Source organism: Lissotriton vulgaris, chromosome 1_1 (genome assembly GCF_964263255.1).
Source record: "Lissotriton vulgaris chromosome 1_1, aLisVul1.2, whole genome shotgun sequence".
In the NCBI taxonomy this organism is placed as follows: domain Eukaryota; kingdom Metazoa; phylum Chordata; class Amphibia; order Caudata; family Salamandridae; genus Lissotriton; species Lissotriton vulgaris.
In genome coordinates this window covers 1,754,966,155-1,754,980,704 of record NC_141685.1, presented here as the reverse complement: position 1 = coordinate 1,754,980,704, position 14,550 = coordinate 1,754,966,155, and the positions used below count along the sequence as shown (strand labels likewise).

Below are 14,550 nucleotides of genomic sequence, written 5' to 3'. Positions count from 1 at the left end.
GGAGTGGACGGAGTTCATCGTGTGGACGTTGTCTTCGGTGTTGACCGGGGTCCAGGCGCGGAGGGTGGTGGTGGGTGGCGTTGCTGCGGTCGTGGCGTGCGTCGGTTGAGTACTGAAGCTGTTGTGTATGTCCGCGATCTTGTTGTGGAAGTAGGAGGCGAGGGAGTTGCAGAGGTCTTGCGAAGGGGTGATGTCGTTGTTTCCGGCGTTGGGGTTGGAGAGCTCTTTCACGATGTTGAAGAGTTCTTTGCAGTTGTGTGCGTTGTTGTCCATTCGGTTCTTGAAGGCCGTTTTCTTGGCGATGCGGATCAGTTGGTGGTGTTTCCGGGTGGCGAGCTTGAGGGTGGTCCTGTTGTCCGGCGTGAGTTCCCTTCTCCAGGCTTTCCCGAGGGCTCGGCAGTTCTTCTTGGAGCTCTTGAGTTCGTCGGTGAACCATGGGGCTCTCTTACTGCCGGGTCTGCTGGGCGAGGTCCTCAGTGGGGCGAGTTCGTCCGCGCAGTTACTGATCCACTTCGTGAGGTTGTCGGCGGCCTGACTGGGGTTCGCTGAGCTGGCCGGAGGGTGCTAGCTCAGGGAGGCGGCGAGCTGGTCGGCTGTGATCTTGTTCCAGCTTCTTCGGGCAGCCTGTTGCTGGTGGTGGTGGATCATCGTTCTTCTGAAGGTGAAGTGGATGCATCTGTGATCCGTCCAGTGGAGTTCTGTGGCGTGGCTGAAGGCGATGTCTTTGCTGGATGAGAAGATGGCGTCGAGTGTGTGTCCGGCGAGGTGGGTGGGGGTGGACACCAGCTGCTTGAGTCCAAGGTTGGCGAGGTTGTCGAACAGGGTGCTGGTGTTGCGGTCGTTGTTGTTCTCCAGGTGGAAGTTGAAGTCCCCCAGGAGGATGTAGTCAGCGGAGGGGAGGGCGTGCGGGCTGACGAAGTCGGCGATGTCCCCGCTGAATTGAGTGCGTGGTCCCGGAGGTCGGTAGATCAGGGTGCCTCTGAGGGTGGTCTTCGGGTCGGTGTGGATCTGGAAGTGCAGGTGTTCGGCGGGGGGTGGGGTGTTGTCGGTGCCGGTCGTGATGCGGATGGTGTTCTTGTGGATGATGGCGATGCCTCCTCCCACCTGGTTGGCGTTGCGGTCCCTTCGGGTGATCTTGTATCCTTCTGGGATGGCGATGGCGATGTCGGGCGCTGAGGAGGCGTTCATCCAGGTCTCCGTGAGGAAGGCAACGTCGGGGGCTGTGGTGTCGAGGAGGTTCCAGAGTTCGATGGCGTGTCTGTGGACGGAGCGGGTGTTGAGCAGGATGCACTTGAGGTGGTTGCTGCTGGTGTTCGGCGTGGTAGGTGCTGGTGTCGGGCAGGTCCGGATGCAGGTGAACTTGCAGGTGTTGCAGCTGAAGGGTCCGTGGATGCGTCGTGGGGTGGCTCTGCAGCATCCCGGGACTCGGCCGGTGTTGAGTGCGATGAGGGTGGCGGCGGTGTACGTCAGGCGGGTCGGTAGGGGTCCTCGAGGGCCAGGGGTCCTGGCACTGGGCGCGGTCCAGGCGCGGACGGGCGTAGACGGGCTTACCTTTGGCGCGCCTTCGGCGCACAATCGGCGCGCCCGCTGCGCGTGACCGCTGCGCGTTCGCACGGTCGCCATATATGGCGAAGTGCGCGGGTGGGCGGAGCAGCTGGGAGGCGGGAGCGGGGAGGGAACAGAAAGAAAAGGGGCGGGGTCAGCGGTGGTGGCGGGAAGCGGGGAGCGGGGAGGGAAGTCGGAGGGCGGCGACAGGCAGGGAGAGACGGGCACTACAGCGGGGGAAACAGCAGTGCGAACAGAAATCAACAATAACAATCAACACCAATTAACCAGTAAATACAGTGGAAACACCAGGGGCAAATTAACAAATAGGTACAGAAAACGCCAGGGGCACAGGGAGAGGAGCGCCGATCCCGGGCCACGCCGCTCGAGGGAGGGGGCGTGGCTACGAGGCGGCAGGCGGGCAGCGAGGCACAGAGGAAGGGTGGCACACGCAGCAGCTGGTGGCCGTGCGTCACATTTTGTTCCTGCTCACCACAGCACACCGCATGGTTGCGGGTCAGCCCCCTTCATTCATAGGTGGTCTTGCACCAAGGGTGGAACCAAATGTCCTGAACACGTGTGCACAGTTTCCTGAAAAGTCATGCTCTTGAGTGCCAGAGATCTAATGTGCCGGGGCTCATGAACCACTCCTTTATTTTATATTTACTATACCATCGCCATTATTTTTACATACTGAATATTTTTACAAAAACAATATATTGCACGCCAGCCAGTACCAGAACTATTAGCTTTGCCAATGTTTGTTTAAAAGTTACAACTGAGAAATTCTGTACTGCCAATCCTTTGGATGCTTGTGTGAGTATATAATTTAGTTGTCCTCTTTCCAGGGCGATCTTTATAATTTTACAGTTTGTCACAGCTTTGGTGGCATTTCATAACTAGCGGCACTCAACTGGTGCAGTCTTTACCTTGATTACTGATGTGTGGAGTCTTTTTGGCCCATGTGGTTAGGCTGACTGTAGCACTTAAGACGCCTGTCAGCAGTACAGCGGATCAATGAGGGGTGTTAAGAGTATCTTCTACTTCAGACCTGTACTACTCTATGGAAAATGGTCTGAGGAATGGGTTTTAACATTTGAGTAGCTGCATTAGGAAATCAATACAATGGTTTTATTTGAGCGTGTAGGGCCAGCTGTTCTAGGCATTTTAATTCTTTGAAAATGCTCCAATTCGCCATTCTGTGACTTTTAGAATGTTCTTTTCATAAGTACTAATACCATTTTAGGTGTCAGACAAGTCTGGTTCCTAAAATTGGATTCCCAATAGGTACTGACTCGGTATCTGGAAAGAGCCCGTTGTCGACGTCCCTTCCAAATACAAAATAATTTGTATCAATATATTTTGCATCCAAAATCTTCTTGCAGAACATTGAAAGTTTACCAAAACCTCAAAGGAGGTGATAATATATTCACAAAGGGAAAGGGATCCATAGGGACTGTTTCCGCTTTGTGAATGTTAAAAAGGGGGTTTGGTGAAAAAACAGGGAGTGCAACAGGGGACAAGTGAAAAGTCTTTAAACCTTTAAAACAAAATATTCTATATTTGCTTAAAGTAAAACAGGCTGAATTAAAAAAAATAGCTTTATTTAAAAGCAATCATAAACAAGGTTGAAAAATAGGTAGTAGAACAGGAGTCAACAGCCAACTCAAACTTTTTTAAAAAAAGATTTCCTTTTGCTTTAAGGAAAACGGGCTGATACTTTTTTAAACAAGCCTTTACAATGCAGTGGCCTTGGCTTTGTTAAAGTTAGAGCTATTGGCATTGCAAATGGCATTTTTTTCATTTTTTGGTTTAAAAAAAAAACATAAATAAATGGTATTGTCATTTACAATGGCAATAGGTGAGCATTAGAGAGTATTGGCGGACACAGAGCCACACACAGCCACACACACCGAGCCACACACACACACACACACACACAGAGCCACACAGAGAGCCACACACACACACACACACACATAGAGCCCCGCACACACACACACACACACAGAGAGACACACACACAGAGCACGTATGCTTTTAAGGTTTGCCAGTCCTACTCACTTTGAGGAGTTGGCCTGGTAGAGCAGCATCAGTCTGCAATGTAACTAACTGGCACCACTACAGCCACTGAGTAGAAAGACATAACACTAATGGTTCCACACAGACCACCATTCTTCAATTTGGTTAGTTCCACTGAACATCAAGAAGCAGGCTAGACTCTGCCTCCAAGCTGCAATGGTTTACGGCAGCCAGTTATCGAAGGAGAGGGGGTGCATTCACAAGGCCCACCATCACCCCAGGCAAGAAGCTGAAGAACCAAGGTAAAGTGTCTCAAAACAGCACAGTTCAGCAAAGGAATATAACAGTACAAATCCCACAGAGAAGAAGAGGAGAACCTGGTGGCAGCTGACCCCACTAATACACCTAGGAACACACCTTAGTGAATGTATAGGACCTTCTTGCACACACTAGACCTTACACTGACTAGGATTTTCACACAGCGCTGCCACGGGGGGGGGAGTTCGGGACTGACGGGAGGTGGGGGGAGGGTGGTTGACGGGGGTGGGGTAGGGGCGAAAATCACAAAAGCAGTCCACTTTTTCTTGTGACTGTGATGTCGGACATTGACTTATGCAGCGAGGAACAACTCAGCACGATGGCAGTTTAGTCTTCTTTCTGGAGACGTGCCGGATATGATGGGGGGAGAAAATTGATATGATGTCCTCTTGCTATGTTTATTAATTATGCCATGAAGATATTGTCTGTACAATTATTTTGGTGCTGCAATAAAAATGATGTTACAAAAAAAAAAAACAGTACAAATCCCACAGAAATGTTTTGACATTCAGGAAAATGGGAGAGCAGAAGGTGAGTGTTGAGTCCTTGCCCCTCGACTCTGCCGCTAAACAACAACACCAACCACAACTGAGTGCAATGCCTTTAATTCTTGTTGTCTCTTAAAGTGTTACTCTATTACTGGGTGAGCTTCTCTTGCTTATGATTTTTCAACTCTGTCCTACCTCCAAGTGTCCCCTTTCATGCTCATGGACATCTTAAGAGATTTTGGGGGCCCTGAACCCAAAGTATATTGGGGGCCCTGTTCAGAACAGCTTTGAGTTTATGAGCAATTTCAGCTCTTTTGTGCCTTCTTTGACCAGGTCACTGACAGTGCACTGTCACACTGGTCCAAATTCTAAATGCATGTAGATGTAATATTTGGGGATAGTGACCAGTGTTTTAAATATCGAAACAGCAGCTCCTCACTAATAGTACTGCAAATATTCGGACATCCTCCTATTTCTCATAAGCCAGGTCGCGTTTTGATCTAAAAGTATTTTATGAATGTTGCGAGAAACACAAACATTTCTCTGCAAAATGTCTATAATAAACTGTCACACATTACCCACATTAAAAATAGAAAACGGTGTTTAAAACAAACTGTTTAAGAATTATACAAGGTCATTAGGGGAAGACTCTGCACAACAGAGCTAGCTCTCTCAGGGGCCCCCTCAAAGGCTGGGGCCCTGGACCAGAGCCCACTTTGCCCATGCCTTAAAGCACTCACTTTACCCTTTAACCTACTGGAAATGGTGCCGTTGTCCAAGAGAGATCAGCAGCTCTCTGGGTTCTACTTGTGATCTTGGGCAGACATTAAAGGGAACAGTAGAAGACCGAGGGTGGGGAGGACAAGGGGTAAGGCAGAGAACTTGAGAGCTGGCTGAGAATAAGGGGTCTGCCTCAAAGATGCAAAGCTATTTTTATATAAAATATTATTCATTGCAATGCACATTACAGTTGTTGCACCACTTGTTGATTGCCAAAGATGTGCTGAAAGCGGCTTCGATGTGATTGCCAGTGATAATCTTTATGGCCTTTCTAACCTGCAACGTGCACCAGCGGTGACTGCGCTGTCACATCTCGCTTGGATTAGGGCAGTGACCTTTACTTTGAATCATCCCACCATCTGCAGTGCCAACCACAGCTGCTCACAGCCAGTGCTGCTGCCTGCCTGCCATTAGGTATCTGGAAGTTGGACCAGTTTCTCGCCAACTGCACTATCTAACTTTTCTGCCGGTGAAGCAGCGCTTTGAATCCAAGGTAATGAACGCAGTTCATCCATACGGGTGCAAAACGTCTTCACGGAGGCTGAAGGCTTACCTCCCAGCTCTGGTATTAACTTACAGAAATATTCTGAAGGGTTTGTGTATAATCGGATTATACAAACCTGGAATACTGTTCACTGGGCTAAGTAGAAGTTACTTTAATAGCCAGGGTTTGAGAGGCCTCATCTCGGGTGCGCTCCATGGAACATGCACTGAAGGCCATTAAAGACAAAATCGAACCGCTGATCTTGTACAAGGCTGAAACCTTTGGTGCTGAGAACTTTAACAGGATGGAGGCCAACTGCAAAATGCTTAATATATCTTCCCTAAACCAAGAGTTGATGCTAGGTGCAGAGCAATGTATCGATACATTGCTAGAATCATTGTAACGCCAGAGTGAACGTTAGAGGTACTAATGCACTTGGCAGCAGCACACAGTAGCAGCTCCCAGCAGTACAGTGTGACTAAAATGATTTGGTTTAATGAACACAGTGGTAGGGCTGTCAGCGCCGGTTTACCAGCTTGACATCAAAGGCCCGTCTCCTCACTGTAAACATTTAGAGAGGTTACAATTCACTATATTATCGACCCACGTCTGAGCTGTGGAAATGTAGCATGTGCATTACTGTATGACCAGAAGCACACGCAACTGTCATGCCCAACATTTGTATGCCTATGGAAAACATTCTCAGAGCTACAGTTTTTAACAAGCTAAATCTCCCACTCAGGCGCCTATGTGCCCCACAGCTTGTCTCTGCTGGCCCAGCCTGTCCTTTTCGGATTGAGGGGTGTGTTTTTCGAGGAGAGAAAGAAAGAAACAAATCACGCCCCTCAATCCGAAAAGGACGGAGCTTACAGCGAGACAATGATGTCACAGAGACCTCTTCTCCAATGGCTGGCCGCCGTTTAGGAGGCCAGCCAATGGAGAAGAGGGGCAGGGTTTACCCTCGCTACTCTGAGACATGAAGTCTCAGAGCGAGACTGCGCAAGCACAACTTACGCAGGCCAAGACCTAAAAAGAATGACTTTATATTAAAGCAAATCTAGACATGGTGGTCTACTGCTGGCCACCATCCCTGTGATGGCCTTGAATCATAGTGAGTCACAATTTCCAAACTACTACCTTAACATTCATGAGGTAGGTTGGATTGCGACCGACTATGATTTGATTTTTCAAGAACTGACTTATTAGTACATAGGTCAATCCCAAAAAAAAATCTTTACTGGTTGTAAAAATACTGCTTGCAACTTGTGACCTGTTATTCATACCTCTAACCCATAGTTATCTTGTACATACTGTCTAGCACAAAGAAATAAGTGGCTTCTTCACTTTTCTCACTTAGTTGTTAGTGGATAGGAGATCTTGCCATTATTGTAGTTTGGCAGTCAGTATGTTTCCATCCACGGCCAGCTATTTATCAGTATCTCTACTTAGTTTAATTAGGCAATTGGAAACCTACATTTAGATTCCTAAATGGGGGAAATTGACAGACGACCAAATAGGGAAAAAAACATTAAAAAAATGTATAAAACCACTCACTTTGCGCACGCCACATCGTCAATGTGTTGAGCGCAAGGCAAGTGGTTTCTTTTTCTTTTCCCTATTCCGTCATCTGTTGACTACCCCCGCACCCATACTGCCCTGCCCCACCGCCCTTACCAGCACTGACCGCGACTGAGAAAACACAGGCTTGACTTTATGGGTGAACTTTGGTTTATGATGAAAGTGTTCTAGAGTTACATGTCATTGTCATTTTGGTGTATGTCAATTTCGTGCTGAGCTGCTGAAATTTCCAACTAGACCCAATATAGAGATAGACAGCGGTCTTGGATCAGATCATTGGGGATGCCAGAAGGTGCCTCACCGGCACCTGTTTGTAATGTGCAGGGTTTGCTTCATCATAACAGTGTCATATATCGTGTTGAGTCGTCCGAGGGGGGAAGATGGCGGCTGAGTGAGACGCTCAGTCGGAGCGCTCCTCATGGAGAGACCTGGTACACTAACTAAAATGGTGTAATGGTGTTACGAAGCACGAAGAATACATGAAGACTTTGCAAAGTTAAGTGATTTGTAAATGCGGAGAAGCGCGGTGGCTCTTATACACGGAGAAGCGCGGTGGCTCTTAAACACGGAGAAGCGCGGTGAAGCAAAAAGAATGTGAACACTGCAACCAGCCAGCTCTTCAAAGCGAGAACGATTAAACGCTAAAATTGCCGGTTTCTAGCTGGTTTGAAACCTCGTAACCACGTCGCCTCGCAGCAGTACGGACCCGGAAAAAACAATAACTGGCAGATGGTCGGTTACCTCAAGGGGAAGGAGTTGGCGGCGGAGTACACAGGAAATGCCGTTTCCTCGGCGAGAGGACAGGGGAAGGTCCCAGAACACTCGGTGAGCCCCGTTAGCGTTTGGGCGGAGGCTGGGAAAGCAAAAGCGGCACACAGAAGAGTGTGTGGTAGACTGGGTTTCCTGTTCCGTGGAATCAGCGGCAGAGACAGCACCAGCATCGGCCAAGGTAACAGCTGCAGTAAGGTAAAACAGTGGGCTCAGAGAGCTGTAACAAGGGGTATTGACGTTCAAGAAGAACTTTGGGCAGATGAAATATTTAATCAGGTGAACAAACCAGGCCAGACAGGAGAGATAAACGAGACGCCAGGAAAAGTAAACTTAAAGAGAAACATAGCTAAAAGTCAGGAGAAAAGAACAGTGTCCAGCGTTAAGACCCACATGAATACGAAGGTACAGGAGGAGGAGGATAAAATAAAGGCTTTGAGTAATGAGGAAATAGAACCTAAAACACAGATTTTCCGAGGTAAAGGTAAAGGCGCAGATGGCACAGATGATACAAAGAAATCGGTCATTTTGAAAGAGAAAGAGAAAAGTGAAGTAGTAGTGACCTCAACTTATTCCCTTAGGAACAGAAACTTCCTTAAACAAGAACAATACCCTAAGAATATTACCCCAAGGGAAGTTAAAAGAAGGAAGACAAAAAAATCAGCCTTAGAACGCACAAAAAAGGTCTTAAAATTACCAGGAGATAAAGCTGACTCAAACCAGAAAATAAAAATTACTCCTTCCTTAAGAACTTTTTTTAAAGTCCAAGTACAAAAGATAAAAGAGGCTGAGGAAATAAATACATTGGTATCAACAGTGGATAAATTTAAAGGAAAAAGTTTATCGCTAGAGGAAAAGAGGGAGGGGTATCACGTCTCACAAAAGGAGTCTCTCCTAAAATCACAAAGTCAGTACACAAAACTTCCCTTAAACTCGGATACTAAAGCTGGAAGAGAAGTAAAAAATCTGAATACAACTACATCTCAAATAGAGCAGCAAGAACAGCAAGAACAGCAAGAAATGGCTGAAGGTGGTGTATCGATAATTAAGGTTTCCTCAGTAATGACTCAAGAAGAAGGAGATTTAGAAGACACGCTGCCTGAGAAAAATGAGGTAACAGAGGAACAAACGACCGAGAAGGAAGGTCTGATGAGCCCTAAAAGTTCTAGGAGGCAAACAAATGATATGCTTGAAAAAATATGGAAGGAAATGAGGGACAAATTCGCCATATCAGAGGCGAAACAAGATAAAATTCAAGAAGCATGTGAGAAATTGGATTGTAAATTGAATGCATTGGGGGAGAGAGTAACAGCAATAGAAGGTGAAGTGGCTAAATTGAGCAATAGAGTGGAGAGCAACAAAAAGGAAATCCATTCACTGAGACAAGAGGGTAAATCCATAAATGAAAAAATGGAATCGTTGGAAAATCAAGCTAGAAAAAATAATATAAGAGTTCTGAATGTTCCAGAAAATAAAGAGGGTAATGATATTAAGAAATTTATTGTGGAACTACTTGTGGAACATTTCCCCTGGTGCGAAGCAGAAACATTAAATGAAGACATACAAAGAGTCCATAGAGATCCTTATGGAAAGCCCAAAGAAAGAAAAAACCCAAGGAGAATTCTTATAAATTTCAAAACGTATACCTTAAAGGAGAGAATTTTGGGCGAAGCCCTGAAAGAGGGAACTTTCAAAAAAGACTCATGGTCTTTTCGAATCAGATCAGACATGTCCAAAGCATCTCAAGACAGGCAATGGGAGCTAGGAAAACTGATGCCAGAGTTTCAATCTCTGGGGGCCACGGTGCAAATGAAGTTCCCCCCGTCTTTAAGAATCATGTGGAGAAATAAAATGAGGAACATTAAAGATCCAGAAGAAGGGAAAAATCTGATTTCTCTTATGAAAGACACGGTCCAAATGGAAAATGCTACAATTTGAAAGGAAAAAACGCTTTTATCCGCAAATAGGATGTAAATAAGAACAAAGTTTAAAGATAATAGACAAAAATAAACAAAAATAAAACACCAAAAAAAAAAAAAAAAAAACACGGAAAATCTTGATTGTATTTACCAGGTCCAGGAAGAGGAGCGGAAAAGGGGCAGATGAAAGCCCCTGAGAAAAAAGAAGAAGGAGGCTTCCCTGGGGTGGGTAAGAACAAATCATTAAAACCAAAAAGCATAAAAAACAAAAACCAAAAAAAGGGTGGGGAGCAAAATAGGGGAAAAAAATCAAAAAACAAATCCTTGATATTGGGAAAGAAATGGAAAAAGAAGATGGTAATATTAAAGTCGAGTGCTACCAAAGCGTACCGGAACGCCTGTTGGAAAAAAAATGAACATTAAAGAAAATGGGGGAGACTAGCAGAACCATAAAAATATTATGCTGGAATGTAAATGGTATGAGAACAAAAAGTAGAAGAAACAAAATCTTGGAATATTTAAAATCATCTGAAGGCGAAATCATCATACTTCAAGAAACACATTTACTGAAAGAAGAATGGGATCAGGAACTGAAAAACAGAGGATGGGTAGATGCATATATATGCACAAATCAAAGCTGCAATATTAAAGGGGTAATTATTATCCTAAAAAAATCCCTAAAGGCAAATATTGAATCGTCACAAGTTGATAAGAAAGGAAGATGGGTAGTAGCAAAAATAAAACTAGGAGATACTACATACACAATAGGGGGATATTATGGCCCCAATCTTGACGACCCAGAGCCCTTAAAGAACTTGTATACACAACTTTTGACAGCCGACACCCCGGTAATTCTAGGAGGGGACTTCAATCTTATTCCAGACCTTAAAAGTGATAGGTCTCCCCCAGGGAATAATGTAAACTCATCTAATTTACCGAAGATGAGAGAATGGTTAAGCATATACAAGAGGGATCTAGACCTAGTGGATGTATGGAAAGAGAAGGGAGACAAAAGTCAACCATTTACACTTTATAACAAAAGGTTAGGACACAGGTCAAGAATAGACTTTTTTCTAGTAGATAGGAATCTTCAAACAAATATATCAAATCTTATACATATTCCAGCTCACTTATCAGATCATTCAGCTATACAATTAACACTAAAAATCAAAACAGCTTATACACAGAAAAGATTTACAGTAGAAAGAGCTATGTTCTCCGAACAAGAAATAGTACAAGCCCTTAAAGAAGAAACTGAAATTTTTTTTGAAAATAACAAAACAGGAACTTCCAAACAAATAGCCTGGGACACGTTTAAGGCAGTAATTAGGGGTAAATTACTTAGTTTGGGAGCATACAGAAATAAGAAATTCAAACAAGAATTACTAGATATAGAGAGATGTATCAATAGCTTAGATACACAAATACACACAGAAATGGATCTGACAAGGAAAGGGAGTCTGCAGAAAGAGAGACAGAAACAAAAGGAAAGTTTAAATGATATTCTTGAAGATAGAATGAAAGCAAAATGGGAAGCAAGCAAGTTGGCTAAACATGAATTCGGAGAAGGATGCGGGAAGTGGCTGGCATGGAAATTAAAGACAGACTGTATAAGAAATAAAATAAACATAATACGTAAACACGATCAAACAGGACAAACTACGAAGGAGGATGAAATTAGAAAAGAGTTTGAGACTTTCTTCTCAGAATTGTACATGGAAGATACAAATCCATCTAAAGACCAAATAGAAGAATACTTACAAGATTTGCCCATATTGAAACTATCAGAGGAGGAGAAAAGGGAGTTGAATAAGGAAATCACTCCTAATGAGGTTAAAGAGACAATAAAATCTCTGAAAAAAGGGAAAGCAGCGGGACCAGACGCATTGCCAAATGAATTATATCAGTTGTTAATAGACACATTAGCCCCACAGTTAACAGAACTAGTAAATGTAATATTAATACAGAAGGAAACATTGCCAGACTCATGGAATGATGCAATAATAACAATACTATTAAAACCAGGAAAAGACCCAAAAAATTGCGAATCATACCGACCGATATCTTTGCTCAATGCAGATTATAAAATATTCACTAAAATCATGTCAACAAGATTAGGAAAGATTATACCTCAACTCATACATGCAGATCAGAAAGGGTTCACAAAGCAAAGACAACTACATGAATTGTCACATGAACTCATAAGCACTATAGATCTAGCTGTATCCAATAACACTCCCCTAACAATACTAACGGTCGATGCTGCTAAAGCATTCGATAGAGTGAATTGGGCTTTCCTAAATAATATAATGACTAATAACAATCTAGGGGAACCCTTTCTTCATATGATAGGCGAAATATATAAAAACCCAAGATCCAAAATTTTAGTAAACGGAAATCTCACAAATAACATAAAAATAGCAAGAGGTACGAGACAGGGGTGCCCTCTTTCCCCTTTGCTTTTTAACCTGTATATAGAACCCCTAGCAAATAAAATCAGACACTGTAATGATATAATCCCCTTTAAATATCAGGAGTGGGAGAAAAAATTGGCATTATACGCGGATGATCTCATGTTATTTACAGGGGAATACGAGGAGTCTAAACCAGCGATAGAAAAAATTATGTCTGATTTTGGTCAAGTTTCTGGTTATTTGGTAAATCATACTAAAACAGAAGTAATGACATGGAATACTAACTTTCAATGCCCCAACATAAAAAAAGAGATAAGATATTTGGGCATTCTGATAAATCAAAACATAGACAAAATAGCACAAAACAACTTAAGCAGAGTAGCCCGAGATGTAAGGAAACTTCTTAAAGTATGGTCTAGTTTGCCCTTAAGTTTTATAGGGAAGTCAAACATTCTAAAAATGAACATCCTCCCAAAATTTACTTTTTTGTTCAATAACATTCCACTGCAATTTAAAAAAACTGAACTCAGAAAATTACAGGGAGAACTATCAAGTTTTATATGGTCATCTAAGGGAACCAGAATATCATGGAGGAAGCTAAGAAGGAAGAAAGAGAAAGGAGGTATTGCAAGTCCGGATCTAATGGAGTATTGTAAAGCATTCCAATTTAAAAACATAAGGAGTCTTCTGGGGATGCATCAATACTATCCAGAGTACTTGCAAATAATTACAGAGGCAGAAGATCATTATTTGTACAAATTTGGACATCAAAAATATTTCAAAAAAGTCAAACTAAAGGTCCTTAAAGAAGCACTTAAACTCTGGTCACAGATTAGATTGACTTTAAAAATTCCCTACTATAGTGCGTTAGCACCAATATGGAATTCACCAGGAACCCCGATCTGTCTGAAAGACGTGATGGCAAATCCACTAAGACAAAACAATATTAACTATTGGGGCCAACTACTAAACGGCTCAACACTGATCTCCTGGGATGAAATAAATAAAATTACAAATGGGACAATATCCAAATTTAAATATTACCAGTTGAACAGTTGGGTAAGAACAATACCATCACGGGATAGAGACAGCAAGAATTTGGAAATAGAAATGACAAAAACATTACCCATAAAAAAGGAGGTAGCGAAATGGTACTGGACATTTATAGCAGAAGAAGAAGAAAGCTACCAAATAGCAGAACAAACGTGGGGAAAAGATTTGGAAAAGGATGATCTAGAGAATCTATGGGAAGAGTCAGTAGAGAAATGCTGGTCAACAATAAAATCTGTAAGACTGAAAAGAAATCACTTGTACACCTTGCATAGAGCCTATTGGACCCCGAAAAGACTCTCAAAATTCAGAAATGCAGGAATTAAGAAATGCCCGAAGTGTGGAGAGGAAAGGGCAGATGACATCCACATGTTCTGGAGATGTCCAAAAATAAGAATATTCTGGGAAGCAGTGGGTAAGACTCTAAATCAGATATTCAGAAGACAACTAAAAGTAAGTGAATTTCTTATTCTTTTTGGGACTGCTAACACAATGGATCAAATTGGGCTGACAGTAATGGAACGGAAGCTGCTTTTTGTATTAATGGTAATAGCAAGAAGAGAGATATGCATTAAGTGGATTGTTCCGACATCCCCAACACATGGGGAATGGTTGAATTCGGTTATTAAAACAAACAAACTGGATAGAAGGGGTCATAGGAGTAAAAGGTTTAATTATTGGGAAATTATGGAAAAATATGTAAATCCATAAAAAATAAGGATATAACATTCTGTCCTATGATTAAGCGAATACACAGTCTGGATTATGAGTATGATACTCATAAGAGTAGTCAAGGTGGCTAGCTCCCTCCTACCTCGCCCACAGACTTGTGGATATGTAATGGCAAAGGGGTCTCCTCTGAGAAAATAAGGAGAAAGAACATCATATGGCAAGTGAGAAACGGGCGGTGACGGTACGGAAAACATTTCCAGAGGTAGAAACCAAATTTTCCATATACATAAAATTTTCGCAATATGAGGATTAAAAAATTTAAAAAAAAAAAAAAAAAAAAAACAGTGTCATATATCTGATTCGCAGTGCTTTTTTGGAACAAGTTTGTCTTTTGTCAACCAGCCCATCCAGGTCCAAATCCCCTTACTCCTGAACCAGAAGAAGAAAAAAAAGAAAATGTGCAATACATCGGGTGCATGATCTTCCCTCCCATATGAATTAAAAAGATGTCC

General features: G+C 43.2%; 1 protein-coding gene across 1 annotated transcript in view; it reads left to right on the top strand.

Annotated features, from left to right (window-relative positions):
* Positions 1–14,550, top strand: part of SRGAP1 (SLIT-ROBO Rho GTPase activating protein 1) — a 538,479-nt gene that overhangs the window by 407,687 nt on the left and 116,242 nt on the right. The window lies entirely within an intron of this gene.